At 40.2% G+C, this 22,997-nt stretch overlaps 1 pseudogene; it reads right to left on the bottom strand.

Annotated features, from left to right (window-relative positions):
* Positions 1-3,673: 3,673 nt before the first annotated feature.
* Positions 3,674-20,062, bottom strand: LOC137935321 (3-dehydrosphinganine reductase TSC10A-like; annotated as a pseudogene).
* Between the last annotated feature and the right edge of the window lie 2,935 nt (positions 20,063-22,997).

Raw genomic sequence — 22,997 nt, 5'->3', positions numbered from 1 at the left:
TCTTCACCAGTAAATTTTGGACTGAGCCCTTCAAGTTACACGGCACCAAGTTAACCTTCTCCTCTGCCTACCACCCTCAGACCGATGGGCAGACCGAGGTGATCAATCGCACTCTGGAAATGTATTTGAGGTGTTTCATTGGTGACTCTCCCCGGCGTTGGATCCATTGGTTGGCTTGGGGAAAATACTACTATAACACCTCTTACCACACAGCACTGAGTTCCACTCCCTTCTGGGTAGTCTATGGACGCGACCCACCACGTCTATTACTGTATGAACTTGGATCATCTCGGGTCGCGGCGCTAGACCAGGCTATAGAGGAAAGAGATACTATGCTTGCTGAAGTTAGAACTCACTATGACAAGGGTCATCGTCCTCTTTCCTTTGAGCCAAGAGATTATGTCTGGCTGAAACTCCAACCATACAGACAACTTTCACTTGCTATCACCAAATGCCATAAGCTTTATCCCAAATTTTATGGTCCCTTCCAAGTGCTCCACCGTATCGGCAATGTGGCTTATTGCTTGCAGCTCCCACTGGACACCAAGCTCCACGACGTATTTCATGTCTCTCTCCTCAAGCCATTCAAGGGCAACTCCCCACTGCTGCATACACCATTGCCACCAATCCAGGATGGCCGGTCTATTCCTACTCCCGCACAGGTATTGCAAGCTCGTCGTGTTCAAGACTCATGGGAGATGTTAGTTCACTGGACTGATGAAGACCTGGTTGAAGCTTCTTGGGAGCCACTCGACTCCTTCCAGGCCCTATATCCCACTTTTGAGCTTGAGGATAAGCTCCTTCTTCAGGAGGGGGTGATGTTATGGACTCAATAGCATCAAGAGTGGCTAGTCAACGAAGAGGGTGGTTTATGTAATTTGCACCTTGAACCTTGGCCACTTGCTTGGGCCTTGTTGTGTCATTCCCTAATTTCCTTTATAGGGACGTGAGTTTAATGAAAGGGTAAGCATTATCCAATCTAGTGTTAAACGAGATCAGGTACTCTCTCTAACGAGGCCTAAGGGTAGAGCTCCTTCCAAAAACTCAACGTTCTTCAAGCATAGGTCATTCTAAGAATAAAAAATCCCTTCCTACCGCGTCGTCCAACCTGGAAGCAAGAGAAGATCGCCAGGTGACTCGATCCAAGGCAAGGGAACCCAACATGGTCTCGGTAAACAGAATTTCCAAACCGACAAAACTGTTTTGATAGCTCCTTCTAAATAGAGAGGCATGCATATCCATAATATAATAAGATGAAAGCATTCACATATTCATCCTTGAATCTTCTTCTAAATTCGGAAACTAGTAACCTGAAAAAAAAAATTGAATACTTATCTCTTGGCTTGTTGTTACGGTCCCAGATCTGACACAAGGATTCGTAGGGAGGAAGAGGAGGATGACGAAGATCAAGCCAAAGGGAAACTTGAAAACCCTAGAGCTCGTTGAGGAGAACTCCACTCCTGTTTACTCTAGAATTAACCTAATTCTCAATACTTCAATACTTCCCTTCTCATTACTCTTACCCCTTAAATAGGGTCCCTTTTAGGGTTTACGCTAAATTATTACAAAAATACCCCTATGGCCTAAAACTGAAATAAATAAAGTAAATTAAAGAAAAATAACTAAAATAATAATATTATTGTGTGCATAACATTACACCCCCCCCCCCCCCCGCCCCAGAAGAACGAGCTTGTCCTCAAGCTCGGAAGTAGTGTCTGTATGCCGACGTCTTCACCGGTGCCCGAGTAGCTTCCGCGATGGCCATGTGCGCTCTCTGGACGCCCAAAAACTGGAGCAAGCCTTCTAGGATTTTTTTTCCAGGTCTAGAGAAAAAAAAAATTCTCGTGGACATTCTTCAATGGCCGGTAAACAAATATTCGATGGCTGAGATAGATAGAGCCCATGAAGCTGCGCTTGTTTGGAGTTGTATAAGGTGAGTTATGAGGCTACTTTCCTTTACAGGCATTGCTGCTGTTGAAGCTAATAGGTCTCTACATGTTTCAAGCAGGACACTCTCCAGTGCTGCTACGGTAGCAAGTGCCGACACCAAAGAATTCAGCTCTTTGTCCTTGACAGTAAATGATACATTGAGGAACCCATGGCTGGCACAACATGAACAGCTGAACTAATTGAATCCTTCACCAGCTGTACATCTGCCCACGCCCCATCAGTGACAAGAAAGAGGAGAGGGCATGCTTCCAATGCTGCAGTAGCCCCAGCCAAAGACAGTGAAAGCTCTCTATCCCGTACAGCCCAATCATCAAGGTAGGTTATTTAATAAATAAGTAGTGAAGCCAACGTCATATCCTGCCTGAGTTGTTGGCGGGTGCTCCTCTTCATGGGGACAGAATCAAGTTGTTGCTCATGTTTAATAGAAAATTGAAAGACCAAGGTCTTGTCTTTGGTAGAGAGCTAAGGAAACTGTGAAGAGATAGCAAAAAAATTGTAGTCTGGAGAGGTTTGGATGCCTTTATCAGTGGGATCACCACTCCATTTTCCAAAAGTGTGCTCCCAATCACCTGCCATTCTTTCATCTTTATTCCAATCTGATTTCACCCAGCAGAGTTGTTGGAGCCGCTCTCCTACCATTAGTTCCATTGAGCTGGGGTAGTGACCAAATCTGTTTGGTTCCAGAAACCAGCCGAGATGAAAATCTCTTGCCCTTTGAACTGCTGCCATATCGTTGATTCTCTCACTAGAAGGTTCATACCACAAGACACGATTCCAATGCTGATTGGAATAGTAGCAAACCCAGCAGTAGTTACTGCACTAATAGCAGAACCATAAACACAAATGCATCCTTAGTAGTAGATACAGGTGCCCAACAGTAGAAGTTCTCAGGCTTGAGATCTCGGTGCATGACCCCATGCTTATGACACATTTGCACTACTTCCACACATGTTCTGGTAAGCCCAGTAGCAGTACTTGCTATAAAATGTCCCATAGCAATGATACGAGCAAACAATTCACCTCCTGCACACAATTCCGACACAAGATGCACGACAGTATTACCCTCGTAAGTAACCCTCAAGCGCACTATGGTTGGATGTTGAGGTAAAAGCTTCATAATCTCCCCCAACATGCCACTTGGCTGCTCTGTATGAAATGCCCTGAAAGTGCCACCAACTATTACTAAATCAGGAATGAAAGTGTAAGCACTACCTCCATTGATGTGGGACACTGAAACCATCTGTGAATCTAGAGGATCTGCCTCCCTTGAGACAAGTTGTTGTAAGTTGATTACTGAAGATGATGCTACCAAAACAAGGTCAATTGAAGATTGTGGAATAGCTGCATGGCCTCCTTTTCCACTAATCTTTGCTTTGAAGTGTCCACAACCAGCCAAGAAGTTTCCAGCTTTTAAAGCCACTACTCTTGTGGGATAGTGAAACCCCAACTGAATGCCCAACATAGCCTCTACATTTTCCAACACCTCTTCTGGGAGCATGTTCCAAGCACTTGTTCCTTGTGCCTCACCAGGTTGAAATATAAGAACAATGGAATGTTGAAGTGCAGCACTGCTCTCCTTTCCCAAGAAGGACATCTCTGATTCACAGTTCACACTTGTGGCTGCTTGAAGTCCACTGAAATTCCTAAGATAGATGGTTGAGCTGCACCTCATTTCTGCAGTCTCAACTGAGACACTTCTAATAGCAAAAACATGTAGCACTGATTAGTCTTTCTCCGCATACCCAACAGTAGGTGGAGCTCGAATTGCATAATCATTTAACAAGCATGCAATATTACCATTGTAGACAGCACTATTGCATACTTCTGCATTCTCAAAATTAACACATCCAAACAATTGGAATTTCCCAACTCCGTCTCGCATGACGAGACCCAAAAAATTTAGCCCTTCAACAGTTAGAGCAGTTGCTGATGTTTTCTCAAAAGGAACGTGCGTATCATGCAGGAGCATGCCATGAAGCACAAATATATACAGGACATTCACACTGTGGGTGAACTCGTTAAGACAAAAATTAAATAGCCTCGCCGTGTCAATTGCATAATGACCCCACACACAGTGACTGTGCTCTTCAACAGCAAAATATAGCCCCTCACAAAAATTTTCAGCAACGGAAAAGATGTTGCACTCCCACTGAAATGAAATGTATCCACTAACAGAATAGTGAAAACTTCTTTGATCCTAAGATCAATCTCATTCAAAGCTCTCCAACACATTCCAGCAGGCAAATTAACATACACACAGTTATTGTGCGAATCAACAGAACAACAAAGTTCTTCAAAAAAAAATTGTCTAGACGCTTACCCCCCCCCCCCCCCCCCCCCCCCCCCCCCCCACCCAATTGAAATTTGAGTTTACTATGGTCTGCCGAGAAGTAGATTGCGAGTGGGAGGTGGTGGCTAGAAGTCACATCCCACCGGGGTTGGTTCCGACAACGTCGATGGTGCCTCTTCTTCCTCCAGTGGTGAACAGGAGGACGTCGAGGTGTCCCCACTGGAGGAGTTGCCTTTTCATAGTTCGAGATACGGTATGGCGCCCATTTTCCCCATCGCCCTTTTCTCCGGTTTGCTCAGTGCCATGCCGGCTGCAAAAGCAACCGACCCCGGCGAAAGGGGTTGCGGTTGGGTGCCCGTTGAGCGTTCTCCGACGGTGAACACCATCCCTTAGGGGCTTGTCCACTGGGCAATTTTATTGGCGTCACCTGTGGAATTCTAGTTTCCCATGATAAGGGGTTTGGGAAATCCCCTCCGATTTCCTAAAATCGTCGTCGTCTGATTGCAGAAGGTCTGAATCCAAAATTGGATTTGTGTCCTTCTCAGCGATTTCCATGGTTTCCGGTGTTGGATTTGAGGTCGCCCCCAAACCTTCCGCAGATGCTTCGGCCGATAAACGGGACAAAAAATTTGATTTTTCAGACCCTTGGTCTGTTGCCCCGTTCGAGATAGCTTCTGCTACCTCTTGTGTGCATATGTGGTCGGAGATTTCAAGTCTTGTGACTTTTTTTACGGCAACGCTTGGCTCCCTTATCCAACATTCCATGAAAATTCCATACAATGCTCGAGCTTCTCCTACTTCTTTACATATTTTGTCCATGTGATTGCATATTTTGTCCATGTGAGCTTCTACCTTCTCCATGCGAGCTCGTACCTTCTCCCAATTTTGGATACATCCCCCATTGTGTTCCTATTCTGATACCAGTTGTTACAGTCCCAGATCTGACACAAGGATTTGTAGGAAGGAAGAGGAGGACGACGAAGATCAAGCCAAAAGGAAGCTTGAAAACCCTAAAGCTCGTTGAGGAGAACTCCAAGCCTGTTTACTCTAGAATTGACCTAATTCTCAATACTTCAATGCTTCCCTTCTCATTACTCTTACCCCTTAAATAGGGTCCCTTTTAGTGTTTACACTAAATTATTACAAAAATACCCCTATAAATAAAATATTACAAAAATACCCTAGGGACCTAAAACTGAAATAAATAAAGTAAAGTAAAGAAAACTAACTAAAATAATAATTTTATTGTGTGCATAATAGTGTTCTTCCTTTATAAAAGAGCCTTCTTTGAGTGGTGTTGATCATCACTTCTCTAGAGCATTCATTTGACGAGGGATCCTAAATATAATGCTCTGATACCATGTCGAATTTAGGATCCCTTTTCCATAATTTCGAGCAAGAGAAAGAAGAAAGAAAAAGAAGAAAGAAAAAGAAGAAAAGGGAAGAAGAGCTCTCAGGTAGAGTAAGAAAAAATAAAAGAGCAAAGAGAGGCTGCACCAAGCAAAGGGGGAGAGAGAGAGAGAGTAACTCGAGATTGAGATGTGTAACTTGTTTTATTCCGAATTACAACACCTCTATTTAAAGTAGAGGAGGAGGTAGAGTCTTTATACAATTATCCTTTCAATCCTAATTACATTCCAACTCTAACTCTCTAAGATAAGTCTATTCAAACCAATCTACTAGAAGCCTAATATGAGTTGAACTAGGACTCTTGCTTCATTCACGTGAATATAAGGGAGAAGGCCAGCTTGTAGCTTTATCCTTGTGGGTCTCTCATGATCTTCCAGCTCATCTTGATAAGGTTGACAACTCTTGAGATATTTGTGGGTCTCACTTGATCTTCAAGTCTTCTACAACTTGTGCTTCTTAATTCCTTGATTCGTGCTTGTGGGTGAGGACTCTTCTTGGTGTCCCACGTCCTCATGGTGGGACACACATTGTAACATGCTTCTTATCTTCTTAACTCATGCTAGCTTGGGTGAGAACTCTTCTTGGCCCACGTCCTCATGGTTGGTCCCACTAACTCGTGCACCATGGTGGGTCCCACATTGTAACAGTAAGTAACATTGTTGCTGCTCTCTTCGTCGTCATGGTGGCATGTTCACGGCCGCAGTCTCTGCGTAGGTACGCCTACCCCTCGCCGGATGTTGAATCTAGGTTCGCATTGCCTGTGCTTGGTGTGTTCATTTGCTTGTCCCTTCTACTCTATTTGGCTGCTTTGCTCTTCAAACGAGGTTTTTATTTTTATTATTTTGACGTTGATGATGTGTATTTATTCATTCGTTGTTATTGATTGGGTTTGTGGTGGAGGATTTTTATTTTTATTCTATATTTTATATTAATTAAATTAATAATTTTATTTTAACTTATAATTATTATATTAATTTAGACTAAACTAAAATCTATCTTAAATTATTAATAAAATACCCTATTTAATTATTTATTATATTAATCCTTTAATATTATATTAAATTACTAATTTAAGAAAGATAATTAAGATAATATAAAAGTTAGAATTTGCTTACAATACCATATTTAGTTAAGTATCTATACATTATAAAAGTAACCATGTTTGTTTAGGAATATTATTTTTTATATTTATTTAAATTAATATTTATTTTAAAAATTAAAATTATTTAGCTTATTTTGTTAATTAAAAAGTTAAATACAACTATCTTCTAAATTTAAATCTATCAGTATTTAATGAGTAAACTCATTATCTTGTTTCCACTATATTTTCTATTATGCACACTAACACAAAAAAAACTTTCCATTGCACTTTCCATAGAGTACACTAACAAGAAAAAGTAATTCGCTTTTCATATTCACTTTTACTAGTTTATTCATTTTCTGTTCACTTTCACTAGTTTATTCATTTTCACTTTCACTAGTTTATTCACTTTCACTTTCCAACCCCCTTTTCGAAGTTCAAATTCTCAAGTTTTTAATTTCTAAATTTTTTTATTCTAAAGTTTGAATTTTCCTTAAGGAATCTATGCATTTGTAGTTTGCAATGGTTAAAATCCTCATATTATAAAAAGGAATGCCCATCAACAACATATTGTCTATAAATTAAAAAGCTAAAACAAAAAAATTAAAACATTAGAGAGAAAAAGAAATGCGAAGATTGATATAAGCGCGATGAAACCATGACAATTTGTAGTCCCTTTACAAAAACGAAAAACTTCTTGAGAAGAAAAAAAAAAAGAAAAAATAGAAGAAAGACAAGAAGAAACGGAGACAAGAAAAGGGTTTTATTTGATTTTTTTGGCTCGTCAGAACTGTAGGAGAAAAGACGATTTTTCTATGTCCAGAGAAAAAAACTGAGAATCCATTAAAAGAAAAAAAAGAAAAAGGAGAGGAGGGAGAGAAGAAATAAGAGAAAAGGGTTTATTCGGAAAAGAAAAGGAAGAAAAACGGAGAGGGAAATAAACATACCGTTGTTGTGGAGGAAAGCGGGAGAGAAGAGTTCGTGCGTGGGAAATAATTAATCCTCATTCAGATGCTCTCACTTTATTAGAGAATCTTGTCTCTCCCAAGTCCGACCACTCCAGGCCACTACTCCTCCGATCTTCTTCTAAAATATTCGTCTACTGCCCCACCTTCACCGTAGATAAAGTATTCGCGGTCCGCTTTCTCTCTCTCTAGACCCCTCCCGTGCCCGGCGTGCGACTTGCGACGTTTTCCCTCTTCACCCGCTTCTTTCTCCAGCTACGATTTCGAGCCGGAGTTACGGATGGCGCGAGGCCTGACGATCTCAGGGCTCCTCTTCTCCATAGTTCACGTCTCAAGGTCTCGTCGGAGGCAGAGGTGATCGTAAACATCAACGACCAAGGCAACGGCGCCCTCGGACCCGTGGTGGAGTCCCTCAACCCATTCTCTTTTCTCGGTGCGAGTTTTATCTCGCTAGCGCCGCCTTCTCCAGTCGATCCCTTCCGGAACAATACTCCGGATATTGGAGGGTTTGTAGGAGTGGCTCGAGATCGTTGTCTGTATTCCTATCGCGCTTCTGCGCTTAGTTGTATTTGATCTATCGCTTCTGGCGAGTTACCTTGCGACAAAATTCGCTTTGGAAGGGTGGAAGGATAAACAGAACCCTATGCATAAATGGCGTTGTCGAATCATGTGGATCACGCGTATGTGTGCTAGATGAATCCTCTTTTTCCTTCGGGTGAGTTTGGTACTTTCTAAGGCTTATGTTAGAGGTTAATTCATGAATTAAAAATGGCGCATGTGATTTTCGTTTCGTTCATCTGCTTTTGAGTTTCTAAATCTGAGTGCTTAGTAAACTGAACTCCAATAGAATGAGCGGAGGCCAAACTCAATTCACAAAGCTTCTGTTTTTTTTTTCTTTTTCGCGGCATGGGGGGGAGGAGGGTGGGGTGAGGGGAGGGGTGTGAATGAACTAATCCAAGTTCAAGTGAAAGTTGGTGTTAGTGTGGATGAGTTCAAGTGCACTAGAAAACAATTTTCTAGTGTTAGTGCCTAAAATGAAAAATATAACCAAAACAAGAGAATAATTTTTTTATAATATACTTAAATAGAACATATACGTAAACAAATAATTAACCAAAACAAACTTGCTGGCTGTATGTCTTTGAATTTCAACCAAAATTTGCATTACGCTCAGTATCTTTGAGCCCTTAACTAGTTCCTGAAAAAGGATTGAAACTTGTTCTGGAGATAAGACTCGAAGCCTTATTCATAACCAGTAATAACTGTTTGTTACACCAGAAGTTTGGTTATATAGGACCTGCCTTGCTATTATTTATACATAAAGGCTGCATTTAGTAGGGAAATGGAGAGAAAAGAAAAATAAATCAACTTTTCCCAAGAAAAGAAGAAGAAGAAGAAATGAGGATTATATTTCAAAGAACAATATTAAGAACATTTCTCTCTCTCTTAAGGTTCAGAACAAGAGGGAAGATATGGTTGCGAAATGCTATAGACAGTTGAAAATGAAAAAATGCATTGCCAATCAATTGGAATCTTCTCATGTAGGCTGTAGATGGGAGCAAAACCATCATTCAACCTGTATCTTTGTAACATTTCCTACTACTAAACTCTTTTTGTCTGGAATCTTTTGCTAATTCAGATTACTTTGGCTTTCTTAAAGGGATCTATTACTCACTTGGTGCCATTGAGGCTTAAAATTTATTTCCTCATTTGCACTCCATATTACATTTAGCCAATAGATTGTGAAAGCGTCATTTGATATTGCAATTCTGTACTATTCTTATATCCCAGATGAGTTGTTTCAAGGATGGAGAAATCATCCACTTCATTGTTCAGCAAAATTCCAGTTCTGGGTGATAAAAATTGTGCTCTGAAGTATGAATTTACAGTAAAGGTCATGGAAACAGTATTCCGGTTCGAAAATACACAAATGACTGGTCCCATGGTCATTGATTTGATTCCACCTGTAGTTCAACAAAATAAAGGGATCATAGCTTAAAAATGATCATAACACAGTATAGACAGAGTTTGAAAAAAAAGCAGCACTAAATGAGAAAGTATGAAGCGGATAACTTGATGTTACCATCAATTATCAGTTTTATCCGTGAAAAGATTGTATTAAAAAAACTTATTCTGTTAGATGAATCTGAGATTGACCAAAAATAACTGAACTCAATAGAATCTTTACCAATTTAAAGAAAAAACAATCAAAATATAATCCAAGACCTAAAAAAGATGTTCTCACTTGTATCATCCCTGCACCACCAGCTGAAGGTGGAGGCATGCCTAAATTGACAGTAAATGCTCCACTTTTAATGCCATTTAGAGTTTCTTTCATCAACTTCTTCAGCCTTCAGAGCACCAGATGAGGACGCTATTAATTTGGTGAGTCCTGGTATGCTCTTGTTCTCTGCAAGTGAGTATCAGGGATCAACCAGGTAATATAAGCATTGAATATCAAGCTCAGGTTCCAAGAAAATGCTAATATCTGTAGTGGATAGAAAATGCTATTATCAAGTATCGGGGATCAACCAGGTAATATCGTTGCACTGTGATAGTGGCCCTAGTAAATGAGAAATAAGTACCCAAAACTGTGTCCAATGTTTCCACTGCTACTGGCCATAGCCAGAGAAGATTAGTAGCTCCCATCTGAACCAGAATATCAACTTCCAGTTCCTTTTTCTTTATTGGGAGCGAGAAAGAAGTAAAGTCCGTTTTTTTGTGTCATAGACAACTCATAAGTGATTTTGATCCAACAAAAAGAGTCCTTGAAGGAACACGAAATGAAAGCAGCATACCTGACCGGCCTGTGATGACATGAGGGCAATGGAGGCAGGTCGGCGATCCGTTCTTCTCTTCATTTTTGGCAAGGCTGCCTTGATCAAGTGAAATGTGCCCACCAAATTGACATCAATAATGAAACCGACCTCCTTCATTTCCTGAGAATCCAACTCTTGCGCTGCATAAACACCTTGATTTCAAATCAAGACATCGATGGGGTCGGCTTCATCGATGACTCTAGAAAAAGCCTCAAAATCCCGAATGTCAGCATTGTAAATGGAGACATCAACCCCAGTGGATAGGCGGATGGACTTGCGAGCCTCTTCAAGCTTCCCAAAGCTTCGAGCAAGAATGGAGACACAGGCTCCTTCGAAGGCGGCGCGATGGGCAAGGGCAAGCCCAATTCCGCTGGAACTGCTAGTGATGAAAAGGGAGAGCGTGTATGAGAGGGAGAAGGGAGAGCAGAGAGCGAGAGGGTGAGAGCAGCGACCGGTGAGCAACGAGAGAGTGAGAGCAGATTGAATGACGAGAAGAGGAAATTTCCCTTGGGCCTGACGAGTTCAAGTGGATGAATCAGGATTTCAATGGGAATCTTGATTCACCCACTTAACTCTATGGCCCGTTCAAGTGAATGATCTGCTTCATTCACTTGAACCCGGCGGAGGATGCACCACTAACGGGTTTGTAGAATTTAGGCTCCCATTTAGAGGACTTAGATTAACTAAGAAGAAGAAGAGGAAGAAGAAGAGATGGAGAAGAGATAAAACCAACGAAGGAGAGAGTTTGAATTAAGGGGAAGGAGAGGTGCGTCGACCAAGTGAAGCAGGGAGGTTGGGCGAATTTTGGAGAAAGGAGGAGAGAGCTTCAATGCTCTACCTCTTAGCCAATGCCTTTATTTATAGCTTTACAATGCCCTCAATGCTACAACTTTATAAAAGAAGAGACATAAAAAGAACAAGTATTTACACCTTTATGCCATCTTTATGAAAAACATCCTATATTACCCATATGCCACCACTTAGACATGTGGGCTTACTAGCCTTGAACTTGTGGGCTTGAGCCCATCTTCCAACACTCCCCCTCAAGCTGGAGGAGAAAAAACATCATAGATACCCAGTTTGCCCCATATAAAGGATAGGATTTTAGATGTAGCTGGTTTAGTCAGGATAACTGCTACTTGCTCTTGAGATGAGTTGGAAGATGGGCTCAAGCCCACAAGCTCAAGGCAAGAAACTCACATGTCAAAGGAGTTGCACATATGTGAAATATGATACTTCACTTAAAGATGGCATAGAGGTGTAAATATGTGTTTTTTTTGTCTTTTATTTTATCAAGTTGTAGCCCTAAGGGCATTGTAAAGACTATAAATAAAGGCATTGGCTAAGAGGTAGAGCATTGAAGCACTATCCTCTCTTTCCACAAATTTGTCCAACCCTCATTTTCACTTTGACGCAAACCTCTTCTCCCTTAATCCAAACTCTCTCCTTCCACGTCCTTCTTCTTCTCCTTTCCTTCTCTCTTCTTCTTCTTCTTCTTCTTCTTCTTCTTCCTTGTTGATCTAAAGTTCCTTTCATGAGATCCTAAACTCTACATGGTATCAGAGCAAGGAGTTTATGATCCCTCTTGATGAAGTTATTATGAATCTGTTCAAGAAGTTGTAAAAGAAGGAGTTCAGTAATGAAGAGATAAGTTCATTCTCTTCTTATTTACATTTTGTTTCCTTTCCTTATTTACATATTCCTCTTTATTGTTTTTCTACTTCTTGAACTTTGAATCACATCAAATCAAGATAAATCTTTATATGTTGTGAAGATTTATTTTTTTGACTAAATTGATGTTATAATCTTGATCTTCTTGTAAATCAATTACAAGCGTGATAAAGATCATTTGTTGTTTGCGTCTTATTAAGATTGATGAGTGAGATTCAATTACCTTTATGTAACTTGGATCAATCTCATTTGAGGTAAAATTCCAGCACATGTTGCAGTAACTTCTCCTACTTAATGTTGCTCATGGGTTTGTGTTATGTTGTTGGATGCCCATTATATGTTTGGTGAAATTCCAGCAGTCATTTACCCTTTGTAGTTTCTTTTGAACTTCAACAATTGATTTTTTTTTACGTTGAAGTATCCCATGAGCTGAAGATAAATTTCTTCCAAGTATCTTGATTTACCTTTAAATCTTCTCTAAATATTTTTTTCTATCTCTTAGTTTGTGTTGGAGTTTGGATTAAGGCCTAATCGGTTGCATCTACCTTCTTCTCTTTGTTTTTAAGAATACAAGAGGAGTTGAGTGATGGCTGGATTTTATTCTCACTTGCTAAAGACATAAATTTGTTGATAATTTGGTATTTGCTCTCGTGAAAGAAATTGGTTCTTGTTCTCCTTTTTGGTGACTGATTTGGTCCACGGGTTCTTCAAATTACATTGAGTAATTGTTATTTGAAGAAGGCCCCTTCCCTTGACCTCCACATTTGACTTGTCTCATCATGGAGTGGACACAACAGTAATAAGAGTGATATATTCCATATTACTACGATTCCACTAAGAGGTCTCTCCAATTACATGAGCTGGTCACAATCAGTCCGGAGGGTTCTTATTACTCGTGACTTCTTAAGCCACGTTATTAAATTTCCTCCTCCGATTGTTGAAGAAGATGAGACCTACCACAAGTGGGTTAAAAATGATAGCATGGTGATAAGTTGGCTCATCAATAGCATGGAAGAGCATGTGGCCAACAACGTGGTCCACTTGGAAACCGCCAAGGACATATGGGACACTTGTGCTAAGCTTTACTCAAGTACTGCCTCATTACAAAAAGTATATGATGTCTTACAAAATATGCTGCATACGAAACATGGAGATAATATTCACGAATTTTTGGCCAGGTTTCGAGGCCTTCTCTAAGAATGGAAAATAGCTCAGACATACTCCACTGATATTGCCATTCAAGAACGACAACGAGAAGCTTTGGTAGCAACCATTTGCTTATCGAATATTAAACCTTACCTTGAGGTTGCAAAAACTCAGCTTCTAAGTTCTTCCGCTCTTCCATCCTTCGATGACATTAGTGCTACATTACTTCGGATACATGATCCATCCCCTCCTTCTCCTATTGATGCCCCATTGGCGATGTTTTCCCGCAATCGGGGTACATCTTCATCATACCGAGGATGGGGCAGAAATATGAGAGGGGGTCGAACTATGAGAGGGGCTGGAAATAGAGGTGGTCGAACGGGTCCGAATAATTCCCATACTGAACATTGACTTTGCACTTATTGTGGTGGTCAGAACCACCTTGTGGCAACATGCTGGAAACTTCATGGCAAGCCTGATTAGGCCACGGCTAACCAGTCTCTGTTAGCGTTGAGAAACATGAAGATAAGGCTGAATCATCCTTGGGAAACGTGATTCTTTCTGTTGAAGACTATGTTGCATTTCAAAAAATGAAGTCCTTCATGGAATCCTCTATTCCCTCATCATCTACTGCTGCTACTAGTATTGCTTCAGGTGCTTCATTTAATGGTGACTCCGGGGCCTTCGAACATCTATCAGGTAACAAACACTGTTGCAGTCCTTATCTCATTGTTATCCTCAGAAATTTGTTACTATTGCTAATGGTACCCAAACCAAGGTCCTTGGCAAAGGTTCCTCCTCTCTTACCTCATCTATTTCCCTTCAAAATGTTTTGTTTGTCCCTCAGTTTCCTTAAATTTTCTCTCAGTTAGTTAATTAACCAAACAATTAAATTGCTCTATCACCTTCTCATCGTCTTCTTGTGTATTTCAGGATCTCACTACGAAGCAGGTGATTGGTGGCGGCCATAAAAAAGGGGGTTTGTACTACACTCTTTCACCATTAGCTGCATTATCATCCACTACATCCGAGGCCCAACTTTGGCACAACTGACTCAGTCATCCGTCTACCCCTTCACTTCGTTCTTTGCTTTCGTCCTTAAAAGAACTTTCTAATTTCAGTTGTAAGGTTTGTCAATTAAGTAAACATATTAGGAGTACATATTCTCCTCGTCTTACAACTACAAGTACTGCTCCTTTTGAGCTAATACATTCTGATGTATGGGGACCTTTAAGTGTCTCAAATATTTCCCAAGTTAAATATTTTGTCATTTTTGTTGATGATTTTACCCGAGTGACTTGGTTATATTTATTTAAAGAGCGTTCAGAAATTCTTCATTTGTTTAAAAATTTTCATGCTATGGTCTTGACACAATTTGGGAAGAAAATGCAAATCCTTAGATCTGATAATGTTAAGGAATACATGTCTAATGAATTCAAATCATTTGGTGAGAGTCATGGGCTTATTCATCAAACATCATGTGCCTATAATCCTCAACAAAATGGTGTTGCTGAAAGGAAGAATCGTCATCTTCTTGAAGTTGCTCGGGGCCTCCTCTACTCCATGAAGGTACCCTATTTCTATTGACCTCATGCTATACTTACATAGGTTACTTTTATCAGTTCTTCATCATAAAACTCCTTACTCTGTGTTATTTAATGGTGACGATCCGTTTTCTCTTCCTTTGAAAGTGTTTGGACGTACGTGTTTTGTTCATGTTACATCCCCACATAAAAATAAACTTGATCCTCGGTCTATGAGGTGCATTTTTTTGGGGTACTCTCGCACCCAGAAAGGTTATGTCTGTTACAATTCTACCCTTCGGAGGATGCTTATCTCTAGGGATGTGACTTTCTTTAAGGACACCTCCTTCTACTCCTCCCATGATACTCCTCCAGGATGAACTTGTCTTTCTACCACTCCTTGTCCGCTTGTGCCTTTCAATCTTGAAGTTAACCCAACCCCTGATGCACCAGTCGTACCTTCACCTATGGAGTTGTCGGATCCACTAGAGGTAAGTCCTTCTCCTCCTATGTATGGGCCTGAATTTGATACTTGGCCTATTGCTTTAAGAAAGGAACATCGTTCTTGTTCTACTTCACATCCTATCTCAAATTTTTGTCTCACCATCACTTGTCTTCCGAGTGTTTTTAGTTCCTCGCGTCTCTTTCTTCTACTTCCATTCCACAGTCGTATCAGGAGGCTCTGAGGCATCTAGGATGGAAGGCGGCTATGGATGAAGAAATGCACGCCTTATACGAAAATCAAACCTGATCCTTAACATCATTCCCAAAAGGTAAAATTCTGGTTGGTTGTAGATGGGTTTTTTTGGTAAAACATAATCCGGATGGATCGGTTGCTTGTCTTAAAGCTCGACTCATTGCTAAGGGCTATACGTAGTGCTATAGGATAGATTATGAGGAGACCTTATCTCCTGTTGCAAAATTGAATTCGGTACGCATAATCTTATCTATTACTGCTAACTCATCATGGCCCGTCTATCAATTGGATGTTAAAAATGCTTTTTTAAATGGTGATATAAGTGAGAAAATTTATATGGTTCAACCACCTGGTTATGTGGTCGAGGGGGAGTCAGTATGCCGGTAAAAAAATCTTTATATGGGCTTAAGCAGTCCCCTCGGGTTTGGTTTGATAAATTTAGTCAAACACTTTTACGGTTTGGTTTTCATCGGTGCTCGGTTGATCATTCCGTATATTGTAAAGATACTGTCAAAGGGAAAATATTATTGGCTGTATATGTGGATGATATTATCTTAACTGGTGATGATGCTCTTAGCATACAAGAGGTGAAAAGAAGATATGTCAGGAATTCAAGACTAAAGATCTTGGTATGCTAAAATATTTTTTGGGTATAAAAGTTCTTCAATCCAAACATGAGATAATATTGTCTCAAAGGAAATATGTCTTGGATCTCCTTGAAGAAACAAGAATGAAGGGTTGTAGACCAGTCGACACACCTATGGATACAAGATGAAACTGTTAAACACCTGAATTCTAAAGTTCTTCTTGAAGGAGATCCAAGACACTCTTTCCATTGAGACAATATTATCCCATGTTTGGATTAAAAAACTTCTATGCCCAAAAAATAATTAAGCAGTCCCAGATATTTGGTTATGAATTCCTGACATATTATGTTTTTCACTTGTTGTATGCTATGTGCATCATCGCCGGTTAAGATTATGTCATCAACATATACAACTAATAATAGTTTTCCTTTGACGGTATCTTTAAAATGTACCAAATGATCTACCGAGCATAGATAAAAACCAAACTGTAGTAGCGCTTGGCTAATTTATCAAACCAACCCCGAGGGGACTATTTAAGCCCATATAAGGATTTTTGTAGCCGGCATACCGACTCCCCCTCAACCACATAACCAGGTGGTTGAACCATTTAAATTTCCTTGTGTATATCACTATTTAAGAAGGCATTCTTTACATCGAGTTGATATACGGGCCGTGATGAGTTAGCAGGAAGCGATAAGAGGATACAGAATTTAACTTGGCAACAGGAGAGAAGGTTTCCTCATAATCCACCCCATAACACTGAGTGTATCCTTTAGCAACGAGTAGGGCTTTTAGACGAGCAATGGACCCATCCGGGTTATGTTTAATTGAAAAAACCCATTTACAACCGACCGGTTTTTTCCTTTTGGGAGCGATGCTAAGTACCAGGTTTGATTCTCATATAAGGCGTGCCCTTTCTCATCCATAGTTGCCTTCCATCCTGAATGCTCCAGGGCCTCATGATAGGACTGAGTAATTGAAGTAGAAGAAAGAGATGCAAGGAACTGAGAGCAATCGGAAGACAAACAATGGTGAGACATAAAGTTGGAGGTAGGGTGAGAAGTAGTACAGGAACAATGTTCCTTTCTTAAAACAATAGGCCGAGTATCAAATTCTGGCCCAAACATGGGAGGGGAAGGACTTACCTCAAGTGGATCCAAACACTCAACAGGTGAGGTGGCGGTCGGTGCTTCAGGGGGTTGAGTAATATCAACATTGAAGGGCACAAGTAGACAAGGAGTGGTAGGAGGAAATGTCAACCTCGGAGGAGCATCATTCGAGGAGTAGGAGGTGTCCTCAAAGAAGATCACATCCCGAGATACAAGTATCTTCTTAAGGGAAGGATTATAACAGACATACCTTTTCTAGGTGTGTACTCCAAAAAAATACACCTCATAGAATGTGGATCAAGTTTACTCTTTTGTGGAGATGTGACATGGACAAAACATGTACATCCAAAAACTTTAAGAGGAAGAGAAAAAAGGATCTTCACCATGAAATAAAACACAGTAAGAAGTTTTATGGCTAAGAATAGATGAAGGTAAACCTATTGATAAGAAAATAGGCCGTAAGTTTAGCATGAGGCCAATAAAAGTAAGGTATCTTCATGGAGTAGAGGAGGCCCCGAGCAACTTCAAGAAAATGACGGTTCTTTCTTTCAGCAACACCATTCTGTTGAGGGGTATAGGCACACGATGTTTGATGGATAAGCCCATTACCCTCACAAAATGATTGGAACCCACTAGATAAGTATTCCTTAGCATGAAAGGGTTTTCCAAATTGAGTTAACACCATAGCATGAAAGGTTTTAAAATAGTAAAGATTTCATATCATTCTTTAAAGAGATATAACCAAGTGACTCGGGTAAAATCATCAACCAATGTAACAAAGTATTTAACTTGAGAAATATTAGAGACACATAAAGGTCCCCATACATCAGAGTGTACTAAAGCAAAAGGAGCAGCACTTGTAGTTGTAAGCGAGGAGAATATGTACTCCTATGGTGTTTACTTAATTGACAAACCTCACAATTGAAAGTAGATAGTGATTTTAATGAAGGAAGTAAATGATGAAGGGAAGGTGTAGACGGATGGTTAAGACGGTTGTGCCAAAGTTGTGCCTTGGATGTATTGGATGACAGGGTAGCTAATGGAGGAAGATTGAAATAGTACAAACCCCTTTTTCATGGCCGCCACCAATCACCCGTTTCGTAGTTAGAACCTGAAATGTACAAAACGAGGGTGAGAAAGTGAGCAATTCAATTTTTTTGTTATTTGACTAACCAAAAGTAAGTTTAAAGGAAATTGAGGGACAAATAAAACATCTTGAAGAGGGATAGAAGATGTAAGAGACGAGGAACCCTTGCCAAGTACCTTGGTTTGGGTACCATTAGCAATAGTAACAAATTTATGGGGAATACATGGGGATAAAGAATGAAGCAGTTTGTTACCTGACAGATGTGCGGAGGCCTCGGAGTCGATGATCCAAGAGGAAGAAAGCATAGTGGTAGCAACAGTAGGTAACAGTGGAAGGGAAGGTTCCATAAGAGACTACATCTTTTGAAATGTGACATAGTCGTCAGTAGTGAAAGTCATTGTACTGGATTGGGAGAGCCTTTTCTTCCCGTTTATCAACATTAACGGAAGCTGGGTTAGCCGTGGCCCAATAAGGCTTGCCATGAAGTTTCCAGCAAGTTTCCGCAAGATGGCTCTGACCACCACAGTAGGTGCAAAGGTAAGGCTCAATGCGCGAATGGTCGGACCCGTTCTACCACCTCTAGTGCAGCCCCCTCTAATATTTCTGCCGCGTCCTCGGTTGGAGGATGATGTACCCCTATTGTCGGAGTACATAGCCGATGGAGCATCTAAGGTCACCCTGAAATCTCTCCCACATTGGTTTACATTAAACTATCTTTTCCTATTTGTCTATGCTTCTATTCTTCTCTTGTTCTCCCCTTTCTTCCTTCTTCTCTCTATTTGTCCTTCCAATCTAAGATTACCAACGTCAGAAAATTTTGTGTCGAGATGGTCCATAATCTTAAATTTATTGCTCATTTTTTATGCAAGTTCTTAAATATATAAGCTTTGTACTTCTAAATCTGATGAAAATTACTCTTTATACATTTGGTGGGAATGAAGTAATGTAACTCAGTTCTGTGAATTGAATTTTTTAATTATTAGCTCACCATTGTGAGGTACTTCCCAGGTTAGTTATACCAATGCAAGTGCACTTAATATTTCACAAACTTGTCATTCTTATGGGGACTTGATGCTTCTTACAAAAGCCTTGGAAACAGGACAGGTGAGAATTCATGCACGCCATCTGGATTTTGTTTAGAGAAGCGATTTGCACTAGCTCTTTTTTAGCTAAGATGGTGGTCACTTTGTATATCTGTCTCAATTTTTACTACAATCACCTCCATCCTGCAGAACAATGAAAGGGAGAAAGAACTGTTTTCCACTCTGAGAATCAAGTTCCTGGTTCCTCAGGGCAAGGCATCTGCGTACATGGTGGAAATGGCTTGGGTAGAAAGTGTACGTGATTGTATGGAAGTTTTTACACCTGAGTTCTACCTTCCTATGCAGTTTTGGTAGCAGTAGCTTATTTCTTATGGCAATTGCTAACACTATCATTACAAGCTGGCTTTCTTAAAATTTTATCGGATTAGGAACAACCAGCGGACAAATTGAATTTCTCTTTTTACTTCTACAGACGTTCAACATGAGCACATCAGAAGCCTTAGAATTTCTTGATAAGTTTTTGGCAATGAACCCAGATTCCAGGTGTACTTTCATCATCTCTTACAGTGGTCATCTGCAATATCAAATGATAGCTCATATCAGTCGACAATGTCCAAAAAATCTAAAAATCTGAAAAAAGGATAAAAATAGAAGAGCAAAAGAAGGAAGAAGTAGAAGAAGAAGAAAGAGAAAGGGAATTCATAGAAGTGAGTATGTTAGAATATGAGGTTAGGTCAGAAAATTTCGACCCCCTCTGCCTTTTATTGATAACTTAAGCACTTGAGTGCAAATTACATTCTTGCCCGTACTCATTTAAACCACCAAAACTTCCTAATTACATATCAGAATGACATGTAACTTGAAACATAGACATCTAACAAATAACCAATCTGATTAACCCAACTACAGATTAATGCAACACATGTGAAATGACCAAAATGCCCCTACTTGATATTTTAACATTCCACCTCTAGTTGAAGCATATTTGTCAAGAAGCCTCAACTTGTTATAAAACATATTGAACTCATGCTTACCCAATGCTTTGGTAAAGATACCACCCAGTTGATCCCCTGATTGAACATATGGCGTATCAATTTTTTTCTTTTTTTTTTTAAATAATGCTGAATTTTATTAAGAGAAAGCTCAAACAAGTAGATTACAAGGGGGGGGGGGGGGGGGGGGGGGGGGGGGGGGAGAGCTTTCCCAAACAATGAGAGATTGCTGGGAGGTACCAAATTTTGCCAATTTATCAGTCATAGAATTGGCTGATCTAGGAACTAGGTTCCAACTACAATGAATGGATGACACAATGTTAGCAATACAATCAATGATAGGCCAGTGACGCCAAGGGGGGGAGCTATCTTTTGAATACTAGTTGATGACTGTCTTTGAGTCTCCTTCAATAAGCAGTTGCCATGGAGACGCTCTTTGAAAATTCGGAGTCCGAATAAAAGAGCACTCTCTTCAACAGTATTTGAATCAGCAATGCCCACCGGCCCAGCATAGGATAAAATAGGGTTTCCACTACTATATTTGAAAACACCACTTGCTCCAATCGGCCCAGGACAGCCTAAAACACTACCATCAAAATTGAGTTTGATGTAGTCGCAAGGGGGAGGATCCCAGGTGGCCATAACCGGAGTCCAGCAGGGGCTTGCCATATGTGAGATCAAATCCCAATTTTCTCGAAGGGAGACACCTGGTAGAGAGGCAAACTCCTTTCTAGTATGTAACCAGCTCGAGATAAGGCCCACTGAATGAGAAGTTGTATTTTTCGGGGTGCTATCCTTGGAATTGAATATTCAGTTGTTTTGCTCTAGCCATAGGCACTAGGGGACATTCGTGAGGCATGCCAAAAGAATTAACTTACTCAACCTAGGAAGGCAGGTCCCCATAATCATCTCATAGGTGTCAAAGAGGTCCTGATGCAGCCTCAGTTGGAGCCCAATCTTCATCCAGACTTGCCAAGAGAAATCATAATGTAAGAGAACATGTTGGACTGTCTCATCTCACACACCACAAAGGGGATATGTATAATTGGGAGATGTGTAGCCTCTATTGTGGAGATTGTCAAAGGTGAGGATTTGTTCCCTGATGGTCGTCCACATGAAAATTTTGATTTTACTTGGTGCTGAGAGCTTCCATGCCAAGTTTGCCTTGTGCTCATGCATGCGTAGTGATGAGGTTCTCCATAACGCCTTCAAAAAACACAGCAAACATGGTGATGAGGTTCCCCCCTAGAATCTCTCCTCGCAGAATCCAACGATACAGAAGTTGTTGAACTTTTGGAATGCACTTGTTTTAAAAAACCTTTAGAATGGTGGAATAAACAGAAACCATCCGTAGACCTTGAACATCTTGATCCTGAAAAAGAGATTCGAGAAAAACCTATGGTTTACACCCCATCTGATGTTGAAGAATTCTCAACTCAGATAAATGATTTGCTCACCCAAGGATTAATCCGAGCAAACTATTCCCCACACATCTCCTGCCTTCCTTGTCAGGAATCATGTAGAGATAAAAGGTGGAAAAGCTAGGATGGTCATTAACTATAAAAAGGTTAATGAAGCCACCAAAATGGATTGTTATTACCTCCTAACAAGGAAAGATTGATAGCCTCAATACGAGGAAAATAGTGGTTTTCCAAGTTTGATTGTAAGTAAAGGTTGGGGCAGATTCGGTTGTCCTTCAGGACACTATGAATGGCTTGTTATGCCATTCGGGTTAAAACAAGCTCCAAACATTTTCCAAGGAAGGATGAATGATATCTTAAACCCTTCTTCAAATTCTGTTTGGTTTATGTTGACGATATCCTAGTTTTCTCTAAAAACAAGGATAAACATAAAAAACAATTACTTAAGGTATTAAATGCCTTAAAAATGCTGGGATTGCCCTCAACAAAAAGAAATCAGAACTGTTCTGTACTAGGATAGATTTCCTAGGCTTAAACATTTCTACAGGAGAAATAATTCTCCAAAATCATATTTTGGAAAAAATAGCATCTTTCCGGAATGAATTAAAAGACATAAAACAACTTCAAAGGTTTTTAGGATGTCTAACGTATGCTGAGCAATTTATTAAAAATTTAGCAGAATTTTTTTTTTTTTTTTTTTGAGTATAAAGGAGTGTATATATTGCTAGAAGATAAGGGAAAGAGTACAATACCTGGCTAAAAAGGGTCTTCCTCCACAACAAGATGTTGGAGGGAAACGCCTAGTTTAGCCTGTATATTCGCTAGATGATTAACAGATCTAGGAATGTATTTCCAATTACATTGCAATTGAGAAATTAAATTACAGATATCCTCAAACAAATCCCAGTGCCGCCAATGAGGTTTATAAGATTTCTTGCACCAATTTATGACGACTTTTGAGTCTCCTTCAACGTAAAGAGGGCCCACCAGCCGTTGCTTGAAAAGTTTTAAACCATTGTATAGCCCAGAAAGCTCAACAGTAGTTGAGGCAGATACTCCAATTGGCCCAACAAATGAAAGAAGAACATTCCCATTCTCGTCATGGATGACCCCTCCAAATCCGACAGGCCCGGGGCAGCCAAAAACGCTTCCGTCAAAATTTAATTTGAAATGTCCCATTGGGGGTGGAGACCAAGTTTCCATAGC

This window comes from Aristolochia californica, unplaced genomic scaffold (assembly GCF_029961685.1).
Source record: "Aristolochia californica isolate CCGP_79_NKW_82.1479 unplaced genomic scaffold, dmAriCali1.0.hap1 SCAF_6, whole genome shotgun sequence".
NCBI classification, from domain to species: domain Eukaryota; kingdom Viridiplantae; phylum Streptophyta; class Magnoliopsida; order Piperales; family Aristolochiaceae; genus Aristolochia; species Aristolochia californica.
The sequence above is the reverse complement of the archived record's forward strand: the minus strand, read 5'-3'. Positions and strand labels throughout refer to the sequence as shown.